Here is a 25,197-nt window from a genome sequence, read left to right as displayed (position 1 = left end):
TTTCTTTCAATAATGTCCAGATTGTTTTAATGTTTAATATATAAAGTACAGGTAAAACTAATGTGATAAGCAACTTAGGGATGAGTAGTTAACTTTTGAGGTTTGAATTGCTGTTTAATGAAGCAATTGTAAATTGCTGGTCTAGATGAAGCTTTTTGCCTTGGAATATGAATGTGTTGGTGACTGTTGGGTATGATAGATGGGATTTTTATATTATTTTATGGTTACATCTCAGGTGCATTAACTCTTGCACTCTTCTTGTCTTGTGTTCGTAATTTTGCTTTTATTTGGGCACACGATTGTTTTCTCTGTGGCTCCCCTGCACATGTAATTCCAACACTGAATTGGTTCGGAATACATGTGAGGAATGGGATGGTGATTTAGGAAAAGGGGAAAATTACGGGTTAAATCATCAAACGAAGAATTATGGCCACTTAAAACCCTTAGTCAATTAAAAATACAACAAACACGATTTCTTTAGGCTTTTAACTCAGCAGTTCATAGGGGACCCTGTCTGAACGCACAATATGGGATCCCAGTTTACATGGGTGATTATTTTCCCGTGTAACTAAAAATAAATTCGGACTGATCTTAACTTCACTGACAGATAAAACCAAAGGGGAGCTTGTGTCCTCAACCGAATCCTCCTAATTCCTCTGGGTCGAGGCGGGTTTAGTCCCAGACCATCTTGTAATAATTGAAAAGTGTTGCAATTATCCTAACGTTTTCCAGGGGCATTAGCAGGAGGCAAGTGAAACACACTCATCCTTGATAAATGATTCTTCACGTTGACACGTGCACTGGAAGGCTCCGAACCAGGCGTCTTGAATGCGGAATGGGAAGTAGCTGTAACGTCGCTCTTGCCCCGGTCTCGCGGGCGATGGGCACTGCGGGCTCCAGCAGCCAGAGTCCCTCGGGCCGGGGGACCCAGCGGACAGAAGTAGCGGGCAGGTCGCTCGGGCAGGCGGCTCGCGGCTCCTCGCCGGCCGCGCGCCCGCCCGCCGGCCCCCGCTCCGCGCGCGGGGAAAAGAGCGCGGCAGTTGAAACCGTTACCACCCCCGAGTTTTTGAACTGGTTCAAACTTGGCTTTCGGCCCCGCCCCGCCTCTCCGGCCCGGGAACTCCGAGGCGGCGGTTCCCGCCAAGCGCCGCCAGCGCGCCGTCCCGCCCTCCGGCCGGTTCCCGCCACCCCACCCTCGCCGCCCCACCCCCGCCCAGGCTCCGAGCTCCAGGCTCCGGAGGCCCCCCCGTCCCCGCCCGCCTGCCCGCCGCCTTCCAGAGAGGCGCGGTGCGTTCAACGAAAGAACAAAGGAACGGCGCGGCGCTTCCACTCGGCGGCCGCGTCCCTCAGCGCCCGCCCGCGCCCGCGCGCACGCGCCGCCCGCCCGGCCCGGCCGAGTCCCGCGGGCGCCTCTGCGTGGGGCTGGCTCGGCGCCTCCGAGCCCGGCGGGCCCTGTGATTGGACGGGAGCCCGCCTCGCGTCCCGCCAATCGGGGCGGCGCTTGGTTGGACTGGGGGGGCCAAATAAAAGCGATGGCGATTGGGCTGCCGGGTTTGGCGCTCGGTCCGGGAGCGTCCGACACCCACTGGGACGCAGAAGGCGGTGGGGCCCCGGCGGCGGCGGCGGCGGCGGCGGCGGCGGCGCGCGAGAGCGGCGCGCGGGAGCGGCGCGGGCTGGGGCGCGGGGCGCAGGTAACGCGCCGCTGTCGGGCCGGCCGGCCGGCGGGGCGCTGGAGCCCGGCGAGGGGCGGCGGCGGCGGCGGCGGCGGCGGCGGCGGCGGCGGCGCCGGGACATCCCCGCCGCCGCGTTGCCCGTCCGGGTGTCGCCCAGAGCGGGCTCTCCCGGGCGCCGCTTTTGGAGGCGGGGTGAGAGGAGACCCCTCGGCAGGGGGCCGCGGGGGTCGGGGTGGCCCGCGCGCCCCCGCGAGCGGGCAGCGTCGGACCCCGGACACCCGAGGCGGGAGCAGGGGCGGGTGCCCGAGGGGGGCGTGCGGAGGGGTCCACTCGCGTGCCCGCCCCTCCCGAGGCGCCGGGGCTGGGCTGGGGGCGCTCCGGTGCCCAGGGCGGGCTGGCCGCCGGAGCCCAAGTCTCCTTTGTGTGGAGCGTCGCGGCGGGAGCGCCCGGGTGGGACGGGACACACACAAGTTGGTGGGACCTCGCCGCCGAGTGCGCACTCAGACAAAGGACGGACTGTGTCTCGGGGGAGCTCGGCGCGAGGAAGGGGCAGTGACACCGGGCCTGACAGCAGGCGGGAGAGGGGCGTGGGGAACCCGGGCCGCGGGCGCGGGTGGGCGGGCTCGGCCCCACGCCCCCTCCCCGCGCGCGCGCGCGCAGGCTCGGCGGGGCCGCGGCGGCCGGGACGGCGTGCGGAGACGGGACTCGGAGGAGCCGCGCATCTGACGTTTCCCCCGGAGCCGCCTGAAACCTCTCCGGACCGGGCAGTCCCGGGCCGCCTTCGCCGCCTTGCCTGGCTTTCGGTTAAGTTTTCGGGAAGGGTCGGGCTGTTCGCCTCCTTTCTGGTTTGGCTCGTTTGGAGGGCTTTCCGTCGAGTTCCCGCGTCCTCGCGTACCCCCTTCCAACCACCAGAAAGTCCGTGCCACGGGGTCACTTTTTGAAAACGGGAGAAATTGAGAAGCACGGTATTTTGGAAAACTTGGTGAACTCCCGCCGAGGGAGTTCCCACTTTCTAAAGAATCATAATCTTAAAAAAAAAAAAAAAATTTACAAGCTGTTTTGGGCAACTTGTGTGATGCGTCCGAGAATGGCGACAGGTGCTAACGAAATCAACTGTCATTTAGGAAGCGATTACTCCCCAAATCCCTAGGGGTTGAATGAGGATGAAAGGTAGAAATAGTTGACGAAAATAAAACGCTTATGACAAATGCGCGTTTAGATGATACGCCTTGCAATTTCTTATTAATTGGTTTTATTTTCCGTGAACAATAGCTTTGGCGAGTTAGAAAAGACTGGTTGCAGAAATGTTTGTTGCCTAAGAAATTGGATGTGTGCTGTCCACAGTTAAGCCAAACTTCCTTTGTTTATCACTCAGGGTCTTTGAAACTTAAATTCATTTGGAAATAAAAATCTGTCTTTGGAATTTAAAAATATTTTACTACAAGGTTTACTTTTCTTGGTTTCAAAGATGATCGTTTTAATTTTATGGCGTTTTAATATTACATAAAACAACATTTAAAAAAAACCTTTGGAAAACTCATGCTGGTACAGTTGGATATGCTTTTATGGGTTTTGGAGTTTATTTTCCATTACTCTTCATTTATGAGCATTAGCAATTTTAAATCATATTTAGGAATAAAATGAACAGGTGTTCAAACATGACTTGTTTATTGATAAGCATTTTCATTTAATTGCAAATAAAATTAAGATATATTTTGATTTTCTTTTCATAGTCTCTAAGTTGGGGATAGATGATAGCATTCTAGTCCTGGATATAAGGAATCCTGTCTTTTTGGAGGTGCATTAGGGTATGTAATGTTTAAAATCTTGGAAACACTTAGAAAAATTGCATCTTCGGTTCTGATTTTTTGGAAAGTGAATAGATTCAAAGAAAAGGAATTCAGAAACACATAGGCGCTCTTCTGATTTGTGTTCTGAGAAAGATCTAATGTGCACCCACTATTTTTTTATGGTTTCATAAAAACGGGAGACAAAGAAATGCAGTGTAAAAGTCTTTATTATCCGTATTTTGCCGTGTTAGACACCACTGAACAGACTTTCCAGGGTTGAGATTATTAAATAATGTTTGCATTTAGTTGCTGATAATTGTATATTAAAAAATCCTGATAGTTTTTGTCTGTCGTTACATGCGTTACGCAGGTTTTGGCAGAAATTTGGATCTTTTGGGATAAATTCTAGTTTTTCCCTTGTGTATTCTGTAATTGATAATTATTATCCTCAAACTTGCCCCAAGATTTTTTTTAAAAAGCCTTTTTGGGGAGCTGGCTTAAAATTTTTGTTTTAATTTATTTCTGGTTGAATTGTGAATGTATACAAATCAGTTTTAAGTAGCACTGATTTAAAAAAACAGCACCACTTGTTGATTTAGGTCCCCCCAAAAAGTTCTAATACTTTCATACCAGCTTTGCCTTGCATGTGTATATATAAGTAATTGTCTTTGTATCAGCCATTTAAAAATTTTAAGCGGATTTCTCCAGGTCACAGATTTTTCTAGGATATCTTCTATCCCTTGAACTGGTATACTCAAGGAGTGTGAATTAATTTCTGTATTGGTCTAAATAAATAGTGATTAAGAAAGTTGATCTGCTTTTTAAAAACTGACAAAAGTTTCTCCAGTGGCTTAATGTATTCTGGGGCCAATTAGAAATGATTTATGGATTTGCCTTGAAGTCTTTATGTCAGTACAAACGATGAAGACATTTTCTATGAGTTGTGAAGGATTCTGGACACAGGTGAGATCTTTAGTAGAGCCTCCGTGGAGAGGAACAGCTCATTAAATTCAGGGAAAGGTTCACAATGAGAGGATACCTTTACCTTCTAGAGGCCTTCCCTGAATTCCCAGGCACCCTTGTGTTCCACAGGGCTTTGTTCATACTTTATTATTAAAGCATGGATCAGATTGTATTGTAATCACTTGTTTATGCATCCGGCTCCCTCACTGCACTCTAAGCGCTTTGAGGCAGAGGCTTGTTTTTCTTTGTATACCTAGTAGTTGCTAGAGAATAGCAAACTATCATTTTCATTTCAAAATATGAAAATAATTTGACAAAGGAACTTTTTGCAAAGCACATAGGGTATGTTAATCCTTCCGTTGTGAACTTTGGGAGGTGTTTTTATCCCTCTTTGAGAAGCAGTGATTATAAAGAAAAATAATTGTCAAGGTGGATAAGTTCCAAGGTTTCTCCTAGTTATAATACTCGAAGACATTGAAAATTGTATATCCTTTAGGTATTCCATTGGTATTCAGATTTGGTATTTCAGGCAGCTAGAGAGAAACTTGATGAATGTCTGGGTACCTTGCATATACTATCTGCTTAATTTGATTTGATGTCAGTATTGATGGTCCTTGTACAGAAATAAAAGGAGGGGAAAGTGTTGGAGACAGTAGTAAATCTTTTAATTGAAAGGTGTCTAGTTAAATTGATGAGTTCTTTATTGAAATACTTCGAGGTGGGTTTTGGAGCTAAAACTGAAGGAAGTAGTGCCAGTGTAATTACAGATTATTTACTGGTGTAGCCTTTTCATTCTTTTAAAATGATAGGATAAATATAGATTAGCAAATGCAATAACCTCTCAAAAGGCATAGCTGATAAGTTTCTAAGATGGTCCCATATCTTGCCACTATACTACTTAGTACAAAGATATGACAAAAACAAAGATGAAAAAAGACGTTAAAACACCTGCTGTTTGCCAGATGCTTTATTCATTGGCTGGTTTTGTTTCCTACTGTGGTAACATTTATGTGAGATGCTTTATTTTTAATTATTGTTAAAACCACCCTGCATCCATCAACCTGAGTGGATAAACAAATGGAGGAATACGCATACAGTGGAGTAGTACTCAGCCGTTAAAAGAGTGACATCCTGCCTGACACAATGATACAGCAGCGTTGACGAACCTTGAAAACATGAGGGTAATAAGCCAGACACAAAAGGAGAAAAATTGTGTGATTCTGGCCATGGGAGATACTGAGAATTGGCAAACTCACAGAGAGAAAGGAGAATAGATGTTTCCAGGGGCCGAGAGCAGAGGGGAGTTGGGGAATTAGTGTTTAATGGGTACACAGAGTTCCTGTTTGGGATGATGCAAAAATTCTGGACGTGGATGGTGGTGATAGTTAAGCAGCATTTTGAATGTGCTTAATGCCGCTGAATTATACACTTAAAAATCGTTAAAACGTTAAATTTTGTGTATTTTTACAATGGGAAAAAACTAAACAATGGTGATAGCATTGCACTCTGCAAACCTTTACCGGTTAAGGAAACGTTGGTCTAAAGGGCTTAAGAATTTGTCCAGGATCATTCAGCTAGGGATTTGTAGTCAGGATCCCAGTTTAAATTGTTGGATTCCATATCATCTACTCCATATTATCTGCTGGTCTCCCGGATGATTAAAGACTTGTTGGTCCCAAGAAGAGAGTTTATTTGACTCCATCAGAAAGGTATATTTAAAAGTAGGTAATTTGTAGTTGTCTGGGAGGTACAGTCTGATGCCCTAGACAAACTAAAAGATGTCTTTGCAGATTTCTTTCTCAGCCAGAGCTTTAATGGTGTTTGCTCTAGGGAGGAGTACAGTTGAGTTTTAAGTGTGGTCTGTGGAGTCACTTTGTTTGGGCACAAGTTGTTAAATGGTTGATTTTTAGTTATTGTGCCAGTATTGATTTTGAGAATTAATATACTTTCTCATGAATGGAACTAACCACTTAGCAAGTTGAAATGTGTGCTAAGGACCTATAAGTAAAGAATATGGTGCTACATATGCTTTATGTTAGAAATGTCTATTGATTGAGTAATAGGTGTTCAGTTTAAAATACTGAAACAATTTAGACTACAAAGTGAAAGCTTTCTCGATCCTTCCAATTCTAGTCCCTACCCGTAACAGTTTCCCCAACTTTTCAATGTATTCATATGAATATGCATTTATACATAAATTTTACAAGAATGGGATCAAGTTCTTTTGTCTGAGAACAGTTTTTTTTAGGTCAATAGAGACCTGTTCTTATTAAAAAATAACGAATATTTCTTTAGTGCTCACTGTGTCCTTGGCACTGTGCTCAGTGCTTCTGTTTACTTTATATATTTTATGTAGATACCGCAATAATGAGAAGTGCAGAGGGCCGGTGACAGCTAGGTAGCGGTAGCCTAAGGGTTTGGATTTGCACACTTTGTTTTCAGAGTTATGATCTCTCGCGTCCAGCCTGGGTTTTGTCTGTTATTTATTTTTTTGGTAGGGCCAATGAACTGCCAATGATTTTAGTATTTCTTAGAGTCGTAAAACAACAACAAGACTCCCAAAAAAGAATTCGCAAGGAGACTTGCACGTAGCCTGCTAAGCCTAAAATACTTCCAATGTGGCCCTTGATAGAAAAAGTGTGCCGTTTCCAACACTGAGCTATTAGGCCGTTTTGTTAAGTAGAATACATCGTATTCCAGTTTATGAATGTGTCATCACATGGTAAACCAGTTGTGATGGACACTGTGTTCTCTCCTCAAGAAGAGAACATCTTTCTCTATCTTTGATCATTTGTGAGACCACTTTCTACAAGGAGAATTGCTGTTTCAAGATTATGCACAGTTCAAGTTTTAGTAGACCTTGTCAAGTTGCTTTCTAGAAAGGTACCAGTTTTTTAGTTTGAAAAACCAGCTTCATTGAAGTATAACTTTCGTACAGTAAGATGAACACATTTGAAGACTACGGGCTGCAGAGTTTTGACAAATGTATACATGTGTGTCACCGCCACCTCTGTCAAGGGGTGACGCTGGTGTCTTCAGAGTTCTTTTATGGTCTTTATACAGTCATTTCCCTCTTTTGCTGCTGATCCCATTTTTCTCGTTCAAGAGTGTCCTAAAAACGGAGTGACACAGTGTATTCTCTTCTGTGACTGGCTTCTTTAATCCTGCATGTTTTTCAGATTTATCTGTGTTGTTGCCTGTTGCAGCGGTTTCTTCTTCATTTGAGTAGTAGTCCATTGTGTGACTGTACTGTTTTTTTAATTCATTTACGTGTTGGTGGACACATGGGCTGTTTCCAGTTTTTTTGGCTATTAATTCAGCTGTTATGACCATTTGTCATATTTGCGGGCATATCTTTTAAATTCTCTTGGGGAAATACCTCGTAGTTGGATTGCTGGGTCATACGGTAAATACTGGTTTAACTTTGGAAGAAACTGCCGTACTCTTTTCCCACGTGTTTGTGCCATTTTACGCGAAGGGTTCTGGTTCCAGTTCCAGCTCCATGGGTCTGAGTGCACTTGGTCGGCCCCTAAAAACTGTTAAGTATCTCATTGTGGTTTTAATTCAGATTTCCCAGGTGATCAGTGATGTTGAGTATCTTTTCATCTGTCTCATTGGCCATTCGTGTACGTTTTTTTGATCAAGACTTTTACCCATTTAAACTGCGTTTTTTTGTCTAAGTGAGTTGTTGAGAGGTCTTTGTATATTCTTGGTACACATTCGGTATCATGTATGTATTGCAAATGTTTACTAAATTTTTTGCTTTGGTTTTTGTGTGTTACTGACAATGTATAGGTCAAGTTAAGAATTGTTAATGCTGGAGGCATAATTGTTTAAATTCAGTTAAATTATGTGAAAATGAATTTATTCTTATTCCAAAAGTCATTTAGTTCTTACTGTAACAAACTGTTACATGTTTGCAGAGACCTGAAAATGAAAAGGATATTATTTATGCGAATAATATTAGGTGTGTGGCATGGGGGATTTTAATTTTTTAGGTTTTTGATTTGGAATTTTTATTAAGTTTTTTGGGAATTTTTAAATTGAGCTGTTTTCGAAAGTAATAATATTTAGTAGTTCTTTAAATTTTCAATTTTGGGTAATTCAGACCTTTTCAGTTATTAGAATTAAAGGATAAAGAGAATATTAAGAGTCAGTCAAAAGTAATCCTCATCTTAGAATCTGGTGTGCAAACGTGTAAGACTGCAAGCTTGGTCTACCTATTTTGACAGTTAAGTAAATTTTTTGTTATATACACAGATGGTTTTTAAGAGCATATATACTTGATTTCTGCATCTGCTTGTTTTATCTCTGCAGAGTATCCGTTCTTTCTTTTGCTCAACAGCTGGATTACCCTCACAATTTTCAGTTTTTCTTCATCATACAAGTAATCCATTACTCCTCCCCCTCCTTATTTAGTAAAGGGCATGGGGGACGCAAGCCTCTGGGCTTCAGTCGGGCGTCCTAGACCTCTGCCAGTTACCATGCCCTTGCCCAACTCAGTCTTTCCCTGGGTGTCAGTTCCTGTAAGACACTCCTGAAGCTAGGCAGTCTGCAGAGCAGCCTGAACTCTTGTATCTTAACTGGTCTCCTCTCTGATAGCTTTCTTATCCCCTTCCTCTGTTGCACTCGATTGGTCTTTTTACTAGTCTCCAGGAAGTTTCCTGTGGAAAGTCTGTGCTCTGTCTTCTTTCTGGAATGCCTTCCCTGCCATTTTAGCATCTCAAGATACTGTTTAGTTTGTTTGGCTCAAAACACCCTTAAACTTTCCCAACCAAACCAGATAGTTTATCTCCTGCGTAGAAAGCAATACCACAGAACATCTCTTTGTTTCCCTCTCTCCTTCATTTTAAACATTATTTTACTCATCTGCGTGGTGCAGGTAGAAAAGGGTTTTGTACATAGTGGATAGAAATAAAGTTTTTGTGAAATGGATTTACGATCGCAGCCATGAAAACTTGGTAGATCGCTTCTTTAGAAGTGACTCAGTAAGTAATTTAAATAGCACCCCTGCCCCTAAAGCAGAGCCTTCTAGATTCTATCAAGTGAGTTTTACATGGCTATATTATGTATCACTCAGTGAACTTTGTTACTTATTGTCAGGTATTATTATAAGATTTTAATTTATATCTTTAATATACCGTTGATTAAGGGCAAAAAGGTTGAGAAACTGGAAGCAAGTGAGGAGTGTCAGATAGTAATTCTGCAGATTTATCTCAGGATGATCTTTAGCCCTCAGTTGCATTCATGTGAGCTAAATTCATACATCAAGATGTCTAGTGAGTTTTAAAAATGTGTCAAAAAGACAAAACATCATGGCTATTTTATCTATAGTGCCTTTGTTTTTGGTACTAAAGACTGAGAAGTGCTTTGTAAGTAAACCCCCAAATTTAAGAAAATAAGATGATTTTCTTTAATATTTATTTATTAAAAAAAATTTTTTTTAACGTTTATTTATCTTTGAGACAGAGAGAGACAGAGCATGAACGGGGGAGGGTCAGAGAGAGAGGGAGACACAGAATCTGAAACAGGCTCCAGGCTCTGAGCGGTCAGCACAGAGCCCGACGCAGGGCTCGAACTCACGGACTGCGAGATCACGACCTGAGCCGAAGTCAGACACCCAACCGACTGAGCCACCCAGGCACCCCAAGATGATTTTCTTTAAACAGTTAAAGAGTTTCAGTCATTAAAGCAGCTTTTGTACGTTTTTGATGCCATAACTTAATAGTGAAATGTCCACCGTATTTTATTTGTAGATACACGAATGCCTGCCATGTGCCTACAAATAATAGAACTAACAACTGTTCAGTGAGAATCTACCTTGTGCCTCATAAACATGGGGTCTCTAAACCAAACATTTTCCTTTTAAATTTTGTTGAAAATCATGCATTTTTAATTATTTTAAAATAAGCACTATATATTTGCTAAATGAAATATCTGTCCTTTGAATATTTTAAAGATTTTAGTGTGATAAACTTTAGAATTTTTTTTACCACTGTACTGATCTGTCATCTTACTAGGTGGAAAGAAGCTGCAATGAGTATCCTTATTTATAAACTTTTGATGTAAATTGTTTCCATATTCAAATTATTTAATAGTACAAGCAAAAATAGCAAAACTGTTTAAAACAGTCCCAGTGGGTACTATGGGATATGTTCCTATGCAAAATGTTGACGAGTCAGAAAAGGTTGGGAAATGTCCTTCTAGAGAAATCAAGAAGACTTATAAATGGCAGAAACGTTGCTTGAACAGGCTGGGAAGGAAATGAGGAGTTGCTGTCCCGCTTTGGCCTGTAAGCAATTTGGCCTTTGGAGAATATCTGCCTGTAACACAGAGCTCAAGTTCTGTGAAGAAGGTATTTTTAAAGGGCAGCTTCCATTGGCAGCTAGATTTTGTGCAAAGAACTTCGGCTTTAGTCTAGGCTCTGCCATTAAACCAGTTGTGTCTCCTTAGCAAAGAGCTTTTGTGGACTTGATCTTCATTGCAAAAAGGAGACAGACAAGTAACTGAACAAGTTGTGATTATTGAGGACTTCCATGTGCCTTCAAAGAGGAAGTCGGTTTCGGAGGTAAAGAAGTGGGACCTTGGTGTGAGGGTAAGTAACTTGTATAGGCTCACGCAGCTAGGAGGACCAAAGTCCCTGAGCTTTTGCTGCCTCTGGGTCCTTTGTAGGACTCAAGGTGGTTGGTTTCTTTTACCAATTTAGAGCCGTTTCTCTGGGGAGTTTGAGAAGCATTGGGCCGGAGGTCACATCCCTGTCGCAGGTGATTGTGCTTCCTCTTGGCTGGCATTTAACTGAGTTGTTACATGATACGCATTTCTCTCAAATTCTTTTTATTAATTCATTCATAAAATCTCTAATGGTGATTATAAGCCCGTTTTTTCCTCTTTTTTGTCTCTGCATTATAGGAATAAGCACCTAAAAGCTTTTTTAGGACTGTTATGTATCTGACTAAACTAACTTTGTAAACAATCAGATTGGTATATTGTGATTTGTAATCAGTTTATCCTGTATCTAGCACTGAGCACCTAAAACCCTTGGAATTTTGTAAGTGATGAAGGTGTCTTGATACTCACAACAAACCCCTTTGAATCTTACCTGAGTTTGTGCAAATGAAGCACCTATGGATGGGGCCAGTTCCTGGGGGAACTAATATTGGGATTAGAAGGGTTGGAACTTGCAGACCCTCCCTGTCCCCTGCGTCTGGGGAGGGAGTGGGGCTGGAGATACGGAGTTCAGTCATGCTAACCTAAGGAAGCCTCTGGAGAAACCCAGAAGGGCTGGGTTGGTGCCCACAAGGAGCTGCTGGGAGATTGCTGCCGCCCCCCCCCCCCACAGTGGAAGCCCCGCCCCCTTTCCACGTGCCTCACCCCGTGCATCTCTTCTATCTGGCTCTTCCTGAGTTACATCCTTTTATAACAAACTGGTAACCTAGTAAAGAAACTGTTAGCCTGCGTTCGGTGAGCTGCCCTAGCAAATGAGTTGAAACCAAGAAGGGGATCATGGGAGCCTACAGTCTGTAGCTAGTTGGTAGGAGCTCAGGTGACAATCTGGACTTGCGGTTGGCATCTGAAGTAGGGTGGGACAAATCTCTCCAGGTAGCTCGCGGCAGCATTGAGTTAAATTGTAGGACGGCCAGTTGGTGTCGCCACACATTTGGTGACCAGAAGTATCCAAAGTGCAGTACCATTCGGAGAGTATTGTGTGTAGTGAAAATAGTTTCTGTCCACACAGAACTGCACTGGCAAGTTCAAAGTTACTATTTTCCAGTTTTTCTTACAGAATTTACTCTTGTATTTAAAGAAATGAAATAGTTTTCTTCACCATTTGTCTGGTGTCATTTGTTAGCTGCTAACAGCATGCAACCAAATACTGGCTGTACCATACACATTTTCTGGAAAGGAAATTTCTTCCCACTGTTGGTTGCCTCAGTCTTCACCCATTAGGACTATTCAGATAAAGGGTGAGATGTTCGCCTCCTTACCCTGTGTAAAGAGACCTTCTGTGCTAGTGAAAATACCAATATTTAACTCTGGACTCCCAAAGTGCTGTGTTTCCTGGCCCCAGAGTCAGAGGCCTAGATGGTGGGTGCTCGTCCTAGCCTTCTCTTTCTCCTCTGCCACATGGAAGTGCTGGGATGGAAGTCTTTTTTCCTGCTTAAAAACCTTTGTGTCACTGTGGAAATTCCAGGGCGGTAACTGCAGGGATTATATGATGGGTTTCCCTGCAGTTGATGAATTCCTTATAGCATTTCCATAGATATTTGGAGGCTGAAAAAGAGATTTTTTTTCCCCCCAGGGCGTTAAATATTAGTGATAAGTGATGTTATACTCATAAATTAGGTAGATAACATATATGTTTGGTGAAACATACTGAAAGATATCATTCGTTGTAAATGATGCTGTAAGGTTACCTAGTACCTTAATATAGAACCTCAGCAGTATAGTTCTATTCGTGAGAAACCTTAAGTGTAGGAAAGCCATGGAAATGTTTGTAGCCCCTAACTACCCCTACCTACCTCCTTGACTTCCATCTTGTCCCGAAACTACTATCATTCTTAGCAGGAAAATGAACGTTAGGGCCGAGATGAGCCAGAGGAGTTTCTGAAGGGTCTCACTCAATGAAGACTTCTGTGGGTGTCCATAGATGAAAGCGATGGCACTCGCACACGTTTTATCCCCCTGTGGTGTACGTGCAGGTGCCGAAACTGCCAGATAATGGTCACTTGGCTTGCAGGATGCCTGGAAATTCTGAGAGGTTCTGCACACGGTTTGGGCTTAGTAGTTTGAACTCCCCAGTCCTTTTTTTTTTTTTTTTTTTTTTTCAATTCAGAATTATTAAGATGATGTTTTTAAGTAATCTCTACACCCAAGATGGGGCTGAAACTCACAACCCCGAGATCAAGAAAGAGTTGCACGCTCCACCAACTGAGCCAGCTGGGTGCCCCAAAGAAAACTTTAATTTCTGAGTGTCACTTTAATCTGTTTTATAAAGTTGAAGCAGCTTCTTTACAATATTTATGATAGTTCAGTTCTCTAATTGGTTTAAATTTATGGAACTTTTTTTTTTTAAGTAATCTCTACATTCAGCATGGGGCTCGAACTCATGACCCAGAGATCAAGAGTTGGATGCTCCACTGACTGAGCCAGCCAGGCACCCCCTCCAGTTGGTTTAAATTTAGATGGCCGTTTCTTTTCTAAGACTTGTCTTTGTAAACTGATAGCCTTTTCAGATAAACACAGGAATGCTGGTCTGTAAGCCTCCATGTTGAACTTCGAGTTTAGTTTACTCTTCTGCTAGAGGAGGAGAGTGATCTTATTTTTGTGGAAAATGCATTAGTTTAGGGTCTACTCACATTCGCTATAACAATCAAGTCAGTGTTTTCTGTTCAGCCAAGATGCCACGTTACCATAATTTTTCTGAGCCTTTTGACAGTACTGTGCATTTTTAGTATTACTTAAACCAGGGCTACAAATGAGATACGTGTTTTTGCCCTTATTTCTCTCTCTCCGTAGCCACTGGCTCATCTGTTTCCTCAACACTTGAACACAAATGCTGTTCATGATACTTGCTTATCTGTAGTTGCATGTCCGAGTGGTCTGCTAAAGTTTAGGCACCAAGATGCCTGTTGCAACACGGTGTTTAGATTTTCAGAATGCTCCATAAATTCTGGTTGATAATAGCTCTCATTTCTGGCTTGCCCAGGTCCTTCAAACAGAAGTTGTGGAAGTTTCTTCTGCTAGTGTTTTGCGTGTCGTTTGGGTGGAATGCTTGTGTCCAGCAGTAGTGAGCTTGCATATTTTTGTCATTTTTCTCCTTTCTAAATACAAGTAGAGGCATCCTAGGAATTGAAAAGGTCCCTGGAACAAGATTTTTATTTTATCTTTCTTTTATGGGAGCAGGGTGAAGTGTGAGTATGTGGGGCATTGGTTGGTAGGACGAGGTGGTTTTAGGTAGCTGGAGGGTCAGAAGAGTGACCGTGACCATTGATGATGCTTTCTTACAGTGGTGAAGGGTAGGACAGACAGATGGGTGAAAATAAGCAATTTCTTTATAATGCATCTTGCTAGACATAGGCCTCTCAAGTTTGAAAATAAGCAATTTCTTTAAAATGCATTTTGTTAGACCTTAGTCTCTTAATTTGGCACAGACGAATGCCAAATCTTACCGTTTAGGTTCCATAGTTTGGCAGGGCAAAGTATCCCTCATTAAATATTCGTCACATGGATTTTTGTTTTTAGTTGCAAGAATGGTGATTTCTAGGCCTTCGTTCTTGTAAGTGTGTCTTTTAGAAGTATGTAATTGGAATATATTGTCCATTCTAGGTGCTTTGCGAGGCAAATGGAAAGGAAGGGATTGTTAGGGTTCTGATTCATACGGTGTCTGGATGTACTTACGGTGGCTGTTCTCAAAGCACGGTCTGTGGACCTCAGAGGGTCTGTGAAGTCATCTTTGTAAAATACTAAAATGTCATTTGCCTCTTTCTTTTCCTTCCGTCCTTTCTTCCTTCCTTCCTTGTGTTGACATACGCAACTGTGGTGGAGAAGCAATAGTGGGTAAAAACCACGGGCACCTTAGAGCTAAACAAAACAAAACAAAACACCAAAAAGTTATAGAGAATGTCAAGTCGCTGATTTTATTAACTCTGATCCTGAGTGTGCATGTGTTAAATATCCTGTTGCACAGGATGGGAACGTGTAAAGTGCTGTGGACCAAAGTATGCCGGGTCTGGCCTCCAGGACGAGGACGGCGCTGACCTGATCGGGTTGCAGGCTGCATTGGCCGCTTTTTTCATGGAGAACATTTTTACTTGAAAGAGGGGTTGACAGACAGACTAAGATTATTCAGACAGGTATTTGGCAAACATTTTTCAGGGAGGGGAGCCTGTCCTTCAAGGAGAACAACAACTGTATTTGTCGCCGATGATAATGTTCGACCTTTCAAGCAAAAATTAGAATTTTCGGAAAATGTGTATCTGTCACCGAGCTTGACAGCTTCCCAGTAAATACTTAATAAAAAGACTTTTTTGATGAGCTCAGTGGCTTTACCAAATACGATTTTGGGAAATAGGTCAATTCCTGGAAAATCTGCATGACCCTGTGGACCAATATTTCTCAGATGGGGGATGATGTTAAGGAACTACCACTGCTTGTGGAAGAATAGTGTGGTCTTGAGGACAAGTACTTAGGAGGTTGAAACTCAACTAGCTACTTTTTTCAAAGGACAGTTTAAGTGTAATGAGATCCACAATGACCTCAAGGCTGTTCAGACACTTCCATTTTCTAGCTAAATACCTGTTTGGAAATGGATTTTCTTCATAGTCTTCAACCAAACCAGCATTGTAACAGATTGGATGCAGAAGCAGATAAGATGCAGCTGTCTTCTTTTAAGACAGATATTTTAAAAATTGGCAAAAATGTAGAACCATACACTTGCTGACTTTTTTTTAACAGAAAATAGTTTTTTAATTAAAAGGTGTTATTTCAATTAACATGTAATAACCTTGCTATTATTTTTAAATGAGTTGATTTTTTTTTAAGTTATTTATTTTGAGAGAGGGCGTGAATGAGGGAGGGGTGGAGAGAGGGGGAGAGAAAGAATCCCAAGCAGCCCCTGCACTGTCAGCACGGAGCCCGACGTGGGCTTGAAACCATGGACTGTGAGGTCATGACCTGAGCTGAAGTCAGATGCTCAACCTGCTGAGCCACCCATGTGCCCCAAATGAGTTGGTGGCTTAAAAATTTCTCAGGTTGTAATTTCTTTCTCTCTTTCTTTAATGTTTTTATTTATTTTTGAGAGAGAGCAAGACAGAGTGTGAACAGGGGAGGGGCAGAGAGAGAGGGAGACTCAGAATCCGAAGCAGGCTCTAGGCTCTGGGCTGTCAGCACAGAGCCTGACAGGGGGCTCGAACTCACAGACCGTGAGATCATCACCTGAGCTGAAGTCAGACGCCCAACCGACTGAGCCACCCAGGCGCCCCTCAGGTTGTAATTTCTAAGATGCTGGATACCTGCAGTTAGAGCCCAGATGAACTAAAGGGGTCCTGAGACCAGATGCTTGAGAAGAAAGGTATGTATGTTTCCTGTGAACCTTCCTGTGAAGGGTCCATCATTCTCTCTGCTGGGGACAACCCTGTGAGTAATTAACGTCTCAATCTGCATCATAAGTGCCAAATTCTTTGTCATCTAGATGGCTCACTTAAGGCCTTAACCTCTTTTGATCTGTCCTTTTTCCTTCTCCTGTAAGTACATCTGATTTTTAATTTTAGAATGTCTCTTGGTATCTTTTTTCTGCATTCACATTGCCGTTAACCCAGTCAGAGCACATAGTGCTCTATTCCTGAATTACTTAAGTGCCCCGGATTTTCCTAATACGTTCTTGGAACTCGAGTGTTAAATGGAATCTGAGAGTTGACTTGACTTTAATTTTGTTTATATATTCCCTGGAGATGTTACAGATAAAAACTTCTTACGGTAAAACCAAAGCAGAGTTAGAAATTAAATAGGGTCAGATGAGCACGTATTTAATGATACTGTTTGGTTAAAACTGAATAGCCAACATTAGAGCTTGTAACAGAATGCTGTAGCCTCAGGACCAGTTTTACAAATCTGTTTCTTTAATTTGGCTTGATATAACGCTAACACAGATAATGGATATTTGCATAAATATATTTTATAAAATGGTGTGTTAACTTTTTATTCGGGATAATCAGACCTAGTAGTTAACCTGAACAGTGGCACCTGGCAATCCTTGAATGCCATCTTTAATGTCAGTGTTTGAAAAGCCTATCAGGCTGTGTTGATCACTGGAGAATTGTAGAGTACTGAAATCTACATCGGATAGATACTTAATCCAATTATTTGGGAATCTCTACCAGGGAAATTTACCTTAAGTGTTTTAGCCCAGGTTCCTTTTTTTGTCAGCTGACCACCCCTGTCTTTGGTTTGGGCGCTTTCATAGCACTTAACACTATCTTACATACTAAACATTTCACTTTGTTTTTGATCATTTCCATCCAAGTAGATTTTAAGTTCATGGGGTTGCAGATTTTTGTCTGTTTGGTTTACTGCTAATTCTTCAGTTTCTGCAATAGTACCCGGTATGTGTTAGATGTTCACTAAGTGTGTGTTGAATGAGTGAATGTATATTAACACTTCTCTCTGTTCAAATTCTAAACTCAAATGCTCTTTTCTGTGTAATGTGCCTAATGCTGTCTTCGCAGCTGGGGCAAAGATCTGTTTTTCTGGCTGTCTTAAGCACACCTAAACTGGACTTGAATTGTATAGAATCCTTTTGGTTCGTCTGATCAGTGCATGTGTATCAGAGCACAATTACTTTCCTTGGTTCAGATTCTGTAGTTCTATTAGTGCAGCCTAAATGTGCATTATCTTTTTAAGTAGACATCATCTTAAAGCTTTTATGGAGTTTTTTGTTTTTTTTTTTTCTTCCTTTTAAATTGTTCAAATACAAGGTTATCTCAGTTTTAAAATAGTACAATTATATGTGGGAATCTTCCCCTCAATTTTGTTTGAAGTTAAGGTTCATAAAAGTACCGGTTGCCCTTGATTACTGCCTGTTCTTTTTAACTTTGTTTTCAAATTAGTTCTAATCATTTTTTTTTGTTGTTTTTCCTATTTAACATTTTACATCGGATTTTAATACTTTTTAATGTATTTTTGTTCTGTTTATCATTTTATTTATTTATTTTTTTTTTTGAGAGAGGCTGTGCACTTGCACAGGGGAGGGGCAGAGAGAATCCCAAGCAGGCTCCACACCATGCCCAGCGCAGACCCCTCCCTCGTGGGGCTCAATCTCATGATTGTGAAATCATGACTTGAGCTACCCTGATGTCCCTGTTTAGCATTTTAAAAAGTGGATGTCATTTTGTTTGTGTGTTTAAGGTTTTGTTATTAAGTAATCTCTATACCCCACCCTACGTGGGGCTCAAATTTATAATTCTAAGCTCGACAGTCACATGTTCCACCAGCTGAGCCTGCAGGCTACCCAAAAGTTGATGTCATTAAAAAATTTTTTAAAAAATGTTTTTATTTATTTTTGAGACGGAGGGAGACAGAGCATGAGCAGGGGAGGGGCAGAGAGAGAGGGAGACACAGAATCCAAAGCAGGCTCCAGGCTCTGAGCTGTCAGCACAGAGCCTGACGCGGGACTTGAACTCATGGACTGTGAGATCATGACCTGAGCTGAAGTCGGATGCTTAACTGACTGAGCCACCCAGGCGTCCACGTCGATGTCATTTTAAAAGTGAATGTCTTTAGGGGCGCCTGGGTGGCGCAGTCGGTTAAGCGTCCGACTTCAGCCAGGTCGTGATCTCGCAGTCCGTGAGTTCGAGCCCCGCGTCAGGCTCTGGGCTGATGGCTCAGAGCCTGGAGCCTGTTTCCGATTCTGTGTCTCCCTCTCTCTCTGCCCCTCCCCCGTTCATGCTCTGTCTCTCTCTGTCCCAAAAATAAATAAATGTTGAAAAAAAAAAAAAAGTGAATGTCTTTATATTTGGTTGTTGTAGAACTTAATTCTCTCTTTCTTTGTGTGTGTGTGTGTGTGTGTGTGTGTGTGTGTGTGTGTGTGTTTTAAAAACTTTATTTTGGAATAACTAGATTTCGGTAACCCTGGTACATTTGTCAAGATGTAGAAAGCAACATCAGTATGATACCGTTAATTAAACTAGAGACTTTATTTGGATTTTACCAGTTTTTCCACTGATGTTTGTTTTTTTTCTGTCCCAGGATCCAGGCCAGAGACCATACCACACTGAATGATCTTAGGCCTGCACATCTGTGACGGTTCCTCAGACTCTCCTTGCTTTCAAGTCCTCTTGATAGTTTTGAGGAATATTGGTCAAGTATTTTGCAGAAATGTCCCTTGGTTTGGGTTTGTCTGATTTTTGTTTTTTCTCCTGCTCTAGACTGAGGCTATGGGCTGTGAGGTTTGGGGGAAGGATACCACAGAAGTGACATCCCTTCTCATCACATCGCGTTACATTGTGCATGACGACCGCGTGGCTCATCCCTGATCTTTTAACCATAATCACTTGAGGGTGGTGCCTTCTGGGCTTCTGTGCTGTGACCTTACTGTTTCCCGAGCCATACTCTCCCGTGGCAGCCAGTTACTGAGTCCAGCCCGTGCTCACGGAGAAGGGACCTGAGCTCTCCCTCTCCTGTTACAGAATTATTATTATTTGGAATTCCTTGTAAGGGAGATTTGTCCCCCCCCCCCCCCATTAATTTATTAACCACTTATTTCTGTCATGGACTCATGGATACTTATTTTGTTAATTCGGTTACTCTAATCCCATTGTGATTTAGTTTGCTACTCAAGTTCCAGCTTTGGCTGAGCAGGACCGTAACCCAGCCTGAGTCCTTGCGGACCGAGGCGGGGGGGGGGGGGGGGGGGGGGGGTGGCCTGAGACGGAGTCTTGACTGGTTTGGCTCCGGGTTCCTCGCTCACCGTCTTCCCTTCCTTTCATAGGACACACGGTCTTTATTTCCCCTCAGGCAGGAGATCTGCTTCTCGGGCAATTAATTTTTGTCTTACCAAGAGTAACATCGACATGTCGCTCTAAATTCTCTTTGTATCTGTCTCCTTCTTACCTGCAAATCTTAATTACTGTTAACTTATATTTGAGTTTATTAAAACAGTGGATTTTTAACTTAGAAAAATAAATGAAATTGGGCCGCCTGGCCAGCTCTTGATCTTGGGGTCGTGAGTTCAAGCCTCAACGTTGGCTGAGAGTTTAACTTGGAAAAAAATAAAATAAATGAAATTGTTAATGAGACAGCCGCCCTCAAAGCATTTTAAACATAAAAGCACTATTGAAGACTGGCAGTTTTTCAAAATGGGCAATTTTATGGCATTCTTACTCAAGTAAAAAGACATTCTAGTTAGGGAAGGACATCAAGAATATTGTCGTCGTCATATTTAAATTTTGTTAGGTTTGGATTTGACATTATTGAGTCTGGTAGTCCGTAAAGAGTCGAGTTAGTGCTATTAATTTAGTTAGGGAGGATAAGTAGTACATGTAGTTTATTATTTAGTTTTCTTAAGACAAGTAGAAACAGAACCGGGCAAGACTAACTACATGGCTAGTGCCTTGATTCAGCAAATCACTTAGGAATGAAGAACCTTTAAAGAGAGGCATCGGGGGAACGGAAAATGCCTAGGGAACTTCTTTTTTTTAATTCCTTGTCCTTGACTGAGTAAGGAGGGAGGGGCAGGGATACCATCTTCAGTAAAGGGCCCTCGCAGGTTGGACCCGGGGGACAGGAACGCTGGTTCTTTGGGCTGTGTGTCCTGTCCCCAGAGAGGTGGAGACGTGTGTCCTGGCATGTCGCAGGAGCTGTACAGACCAGAGGATGGAGGAGGCTCCTTACCAGGTGGGCAGCAGAGCCCCACTGTTGTAACTGGGCCCTCTGGTGATGCCCTCACCGTGACCGCGAGGAGATGCTCACCAGAACACATCTGTTAATTCGGGCAGGGTTGTGCGCGTACCTTCCACACGAGAATGTGTCTCAGGCCCCTCTGTCTCACGTGGCAGGAAAACCCGAGCCGAACTGGTTTACGACCCCCCAAAAAAGGAGGGCATTTCTTGGCTCGTGTAACTGAGGTTCTGGAGTTGGTTCGGCAAAGCTCGCCTGGTTCAGGTCTCAGTGAGGTGACGAGAGCCCAGGTCGCGGCTTTGCGTGTCTCTTCCTTTGCCGTTACTGACTCCATTTTTTGCAGGCTCTTTTCAAGCGTGCGGGTTTGCTTCCAGGGTTGTTTGGTAGCGTCCATCCAGGTTCGAGTCTCAGTGGAGGAGTGAGCATTCTTGTCCCTGCTTGGGAGGGAGCCTCCTGAGATTTTCCCTGTGACCAGACCGGTCTGGTCACGTGTCCGGACTGTGTGCCGGGAGCGGTGGGCTGCTGGGAAGGTCCAGAGCAAGTGAGCTGATGCCGGGTGGCAGAACAGCGCCACGTCTGCTCTAGGGGGACAGCTGGATGCCGGGGCTTGTGTTCCGAATATCGGGGTTTGGTTGATTCGTACAATAGCCTCGAGACTATGTAATTTTCCTTGATTTTATTTAACCTGTAAGTAGGTAGGCTATTCTGTAAGGTTTTGCTGCATTGTATTACGGTTTCGACGGTCTCCTGCCATGATCGGGTCTGTCTTTTGAATTAAAGAATACCTGTTGTTTTGGTTTTACTGCATATAGGTAGAATCCTGTTTTAGTGACCACAGCTGTACTCTCTGTTTTGAATGAGAGAAGCTATTCATATTCTGGATAAAAGTCATATAGTACCATTTCACCTATGGAACTAAACAGATCTGTGAGAAATTCATAAATTGTATGTATTCGCAAATCCTCATCCATTTAGTGCCATGTCATTTTATTTTTTAAAGTTTCAAGTTTGTTTATTTTGAGAGAGAAAGAGGGCCCTCAAGCAGGGGAAGGGCAGAGAGAGGGAGAGAGAGAGAGAATGTCAAGCAGGCTCCGTGCTGTGAGTGCATCGCCTGACTCGCTCAAAACCACGAACCGAGAGGTCGTGACCTGAGCCCAAGTCAAGTTGGACGCTCAACGGCCTTAGCCCCCCAGGCACCCTGCCGTGTCATTTTCACATAGGTTTCTTTCTGCTGATGTATGAATATTTGGAACTGTAGCTTAATATTTGCTGGGCTGTGGTGTGGTGGAAAACAGTTGGAAAACCTGATCCGAGGCTGCCACTCGCTGGGAAGGGTGAGGGCCGCCTGACATCTGGAGGCTCACTACTCCGTTTTTCTGCGTGTGTTTGGTGCTGGCGGCCAGCTGTGAGGTACTGATGTTACCCTTAGTTTGGTAAAGATCTGTAAGGCCACGTCAACTTCCTTAGTAAAAAGAATTCCAGAAGCTCCTGGTCGTATGCTCCGGACCTGTTGATGGGTGGGACATCTGGACCATAGGGTCCTAATTGTCTCTGAGACTCATCTCCTTGGGGGTTTCTCTGGAGTGGGGCACAGGAACTGTGCCCCTGCGTGGAAAGTCCTGCCCTTTTCCTACCTGGGCACAGCTGGACTCTGAGCAGTTCCCGGTCAGCATGCGTTAATAGACCTGTTGTCTGCGTTTGTTTTAAAATGTACTTGCCAGGCACACAGCCAGGCTCTGCGATTTTACAAATGAATAAAAATGGTTCTTGCTACTGAAGAACTTACAGTGGGGATGTGTTGGATTGAAAAACATGAAAATAGGATTTTAATATGTTGTAAATGCTGTGATAGTGGGAGAGGGTTTATTTTATATAAAACGTTATAAATGGTGCCTTAAATTTTATTACTTTTTAGTGGACCAGCCTGTTTATCCCTGTGCTTTCAAACAGTCCAAACATTTTTAGATTTATTTCTTAGATTGTTATTCAGAGGTCGTGATCCTTGTATTTGGATAATCTCCTGTAAGTGAATTACCATAATTTTACCTGTTTCTTCTCTATTGGGCGTATGTACCAGACCATCCTGTAGCTTAAAGCCTTCACTGATGTACTTCTTTATTTGGAGGAGTTGTGTGAAATTTATAAACGTGGAAATTTATCCATACATGCTGTCTTACAGAGAGGTTGGTTCCATAATCGATTTTGAAATGTTCTCTTGTTGATCTTGCAACTTGTACATTTATACCTTTGGTCAGAGAGGCTGTTTTATTGTGACATACTTTATCAGAGATAAAGTTACTAATGGTAGAAATGCCATGGAAGGGATTCCAGACTATTCAACAAGGAGGATTCTCGGCTGAAAACAGGAAATGGTGATTGATGGAATGATGCCCCTTCACCAGCACATAAAATGTGTACCTTAAAAAAATGAACCGTGGTAGTCCCTGTCTTCACATCAGAAGTGCCATGTTCTGCTGGAACTTTCCTCAGGTGCAGGGGTGCTACCTCCAAGGACCAAGAGTTTGTCAAGGCAGCAGATGGGGTAGTTGTGATGAGTTATATGAGCTAATGAAGCAAGATAATCCCTTTTTATCTGATGGCTTTCCCTTCTAGTTCCTAGGCCTTTGAAGTGCCGTAAGTCTGAAAAGGATTTGCACCGAGTTACCTGAGCTCATCTGTTAACTGGCAGATAGGAAAGCAGACGATGGCCACCAAGTTATTTCTCAAATAAAGCCCCAGTTTCTTCCTGCCTTTGGTGTCTTTCTGCTCCGCCTCAGCATCTTCTGTCTTCCACACTGTGTGCTTTGCCTCAAAGATGGGGTCGCCCTCCTGAGTTCAGTCTTCTCGGGGTTTAGGGCTGTTATCTTTGCTCTACGTCAGCAGCCCAAAGGTGAGGTCACACTATCCTTTTCACGTTATCTCTGTGGCCTCCTCCAGCTGACTTCTCTCAAGTTCTGAAGCCTGTTTATTCTCCTCATTCCCTCAGTGCCTGTAATACGGGGTCCTCAGCTAGTTTGGTGACCATCTTTGCTCATGGGGCCTGCCCGCTGGCCTGCCCGCCTTCAGAGTCCCGTATCTAGCTGTCCTCTGCTCATACCTTAGGGTCCCTTCCGATTTCTCTTGGCCTTTTGAAATCCAGCCCAGCTTTGAAGGTTGAGTTGTCACCTTTGTTGCCCCTTACCGCCCCCCCCCCCCCCCCCCCCCCCCCCCGCTTTTTCCTGTAAGTCTCAGTGTGTTTTCTTCTTTTCAGCCTTGTTGGGTGGGACCTAAGTTCCCTAAGGGCAAGTTCTGTGTCTTTGTGTAGTCTCGGTCTGGCCTATCTAGTCTATCACGCGCTTGTCTTGCCGCTCTTTCAGCCTGAGAAATCCACACATCTGCTTTCTTTGTCATCGGTGGGTTGACTCTTCTGACAGAAAGTTACCCGCTGACCTTTGGGCTCCCTGCCTTCCTGCAGATCTTGTCTCCTTAGGCGCTTTCTCTTTGCCCGAGGGCTTTCTCCGACGGGGAAGTGAAGCCCTGCTCAGTTGTCAGTTGCTCAATCCGGGGCATCATCCCCTCCTATACTTCAGTCTTCCCCGAGTTTTCAGCAGTTCTTGTTCCTTTTCTCTCCTCACCAGTGTGGTCTCAGAAGCCGCCCTCACCTCTGGTGCCCAGACCGTGTTGCAGCCCCCCAACCTCCTCTCTGCTGGTCTGCTGCTCTTTGCAAAATGTCAGTCTCCCTCTCCCCTTTTATTTATTCTGGCTTTCCTTTGCTCTTAGATAAACTAAAGCAAACGTCCTTCGTGTGACGGCTTTGCACCTTGCACCATCTGACAGAGAACTGTCCTAATCTTTTGAAGATACAAGTATGATTTTCTATTTATTTATATTTAATTTTTTCACAAGTTTGATTTTAATACTTTGAGAAGCAGATGTTCTGGTTTAGACTTAAAATGGGGACTCTGTGTTACGACTTCGGCATCTGGGGAATGATGGGCTGTCCCCACATGCAAACATAATTGCTTCCTAGAGCCCGCAACTACAGATAAGGTGGAAGAATTTACTCGGCATTTGCTGCATTTTTTGTTTGCTGGCCGGGACATCCCTCGTGTGAGTAGAGGTGGCACAGGGGGCAAAAGTACAGACTTTTCTCCCTGTGCTGAAGGTGAGAAGCCTGGTTAATTAAAAGTGTGCGGGGAGAATGCTTGAGTTTGCACCAGACGATGTACTGTGTACTTCCTACTGTGAGTGCTGTGTGTATATTTTGCTGTTTCAGATTTCCCTTTTTCAGTTACATTCTTCATTTATGCCTGTAGCTGCTAATTTAATGATCAGAAACTTAAAGTATGTGTCTGTTTTTTTGCTCCAGAAGTCTCATAGACTAAAACCCAGCTTGTTCG

At 43.5% G+C, this 25,197-nt stretch overlaps 1 protein-coding gene across 3 annotated transcripts in view; it reads left to right on the top strand.

The window, feature by feature from the left end:
* Positions 1–24,103: 24,103 nt before the first annotated feature.
* EZH2 (enhancer of zeste 2 polycomb repressive complex 2 subunit) overlaps positions 24,104–25,197 on the top strand; it is a 41,921-nt gene continuing 40,827 nt past the window's right edge. For 2 of the 3 annotated variants that reach the window (XM_047097021.1, XM_047097020.1), the window contains exon 1: positions 24,105–24,663. The gene's annotated coding sequence lies outside the window, so the exon portion shown is untranslated. Of the gene's footprint in view, positions 24,664–25,197 lie in introns of all 3 variants that reach the window. The other variant, XM_047097022.1, reaches the window with a different exon arrangement.

This window comes from Lynx rufus, unplaced genomic scaffold (genome assembly GCF_022079265.1).
Source record: "Lynx rufus isolate CCGP_SWC_20201006 ecotype Redwood Valley unplaced genomic scaffold, mLynRuf1.p SCAF_4, whole genome shotgun sequence".
Classification (NCBI taxonomy): domain Eukaryota; kingdom Metazoa; phylum Chordata; class Mammalia; order Carnivora; family Felidae; genus Lynx; species Lynx rufus.
The sequence above is the reverse complement of the archived record's forward strand: the minus strand, read 5'-3'. Positions and strand labels throughout refer to the sequence as shown.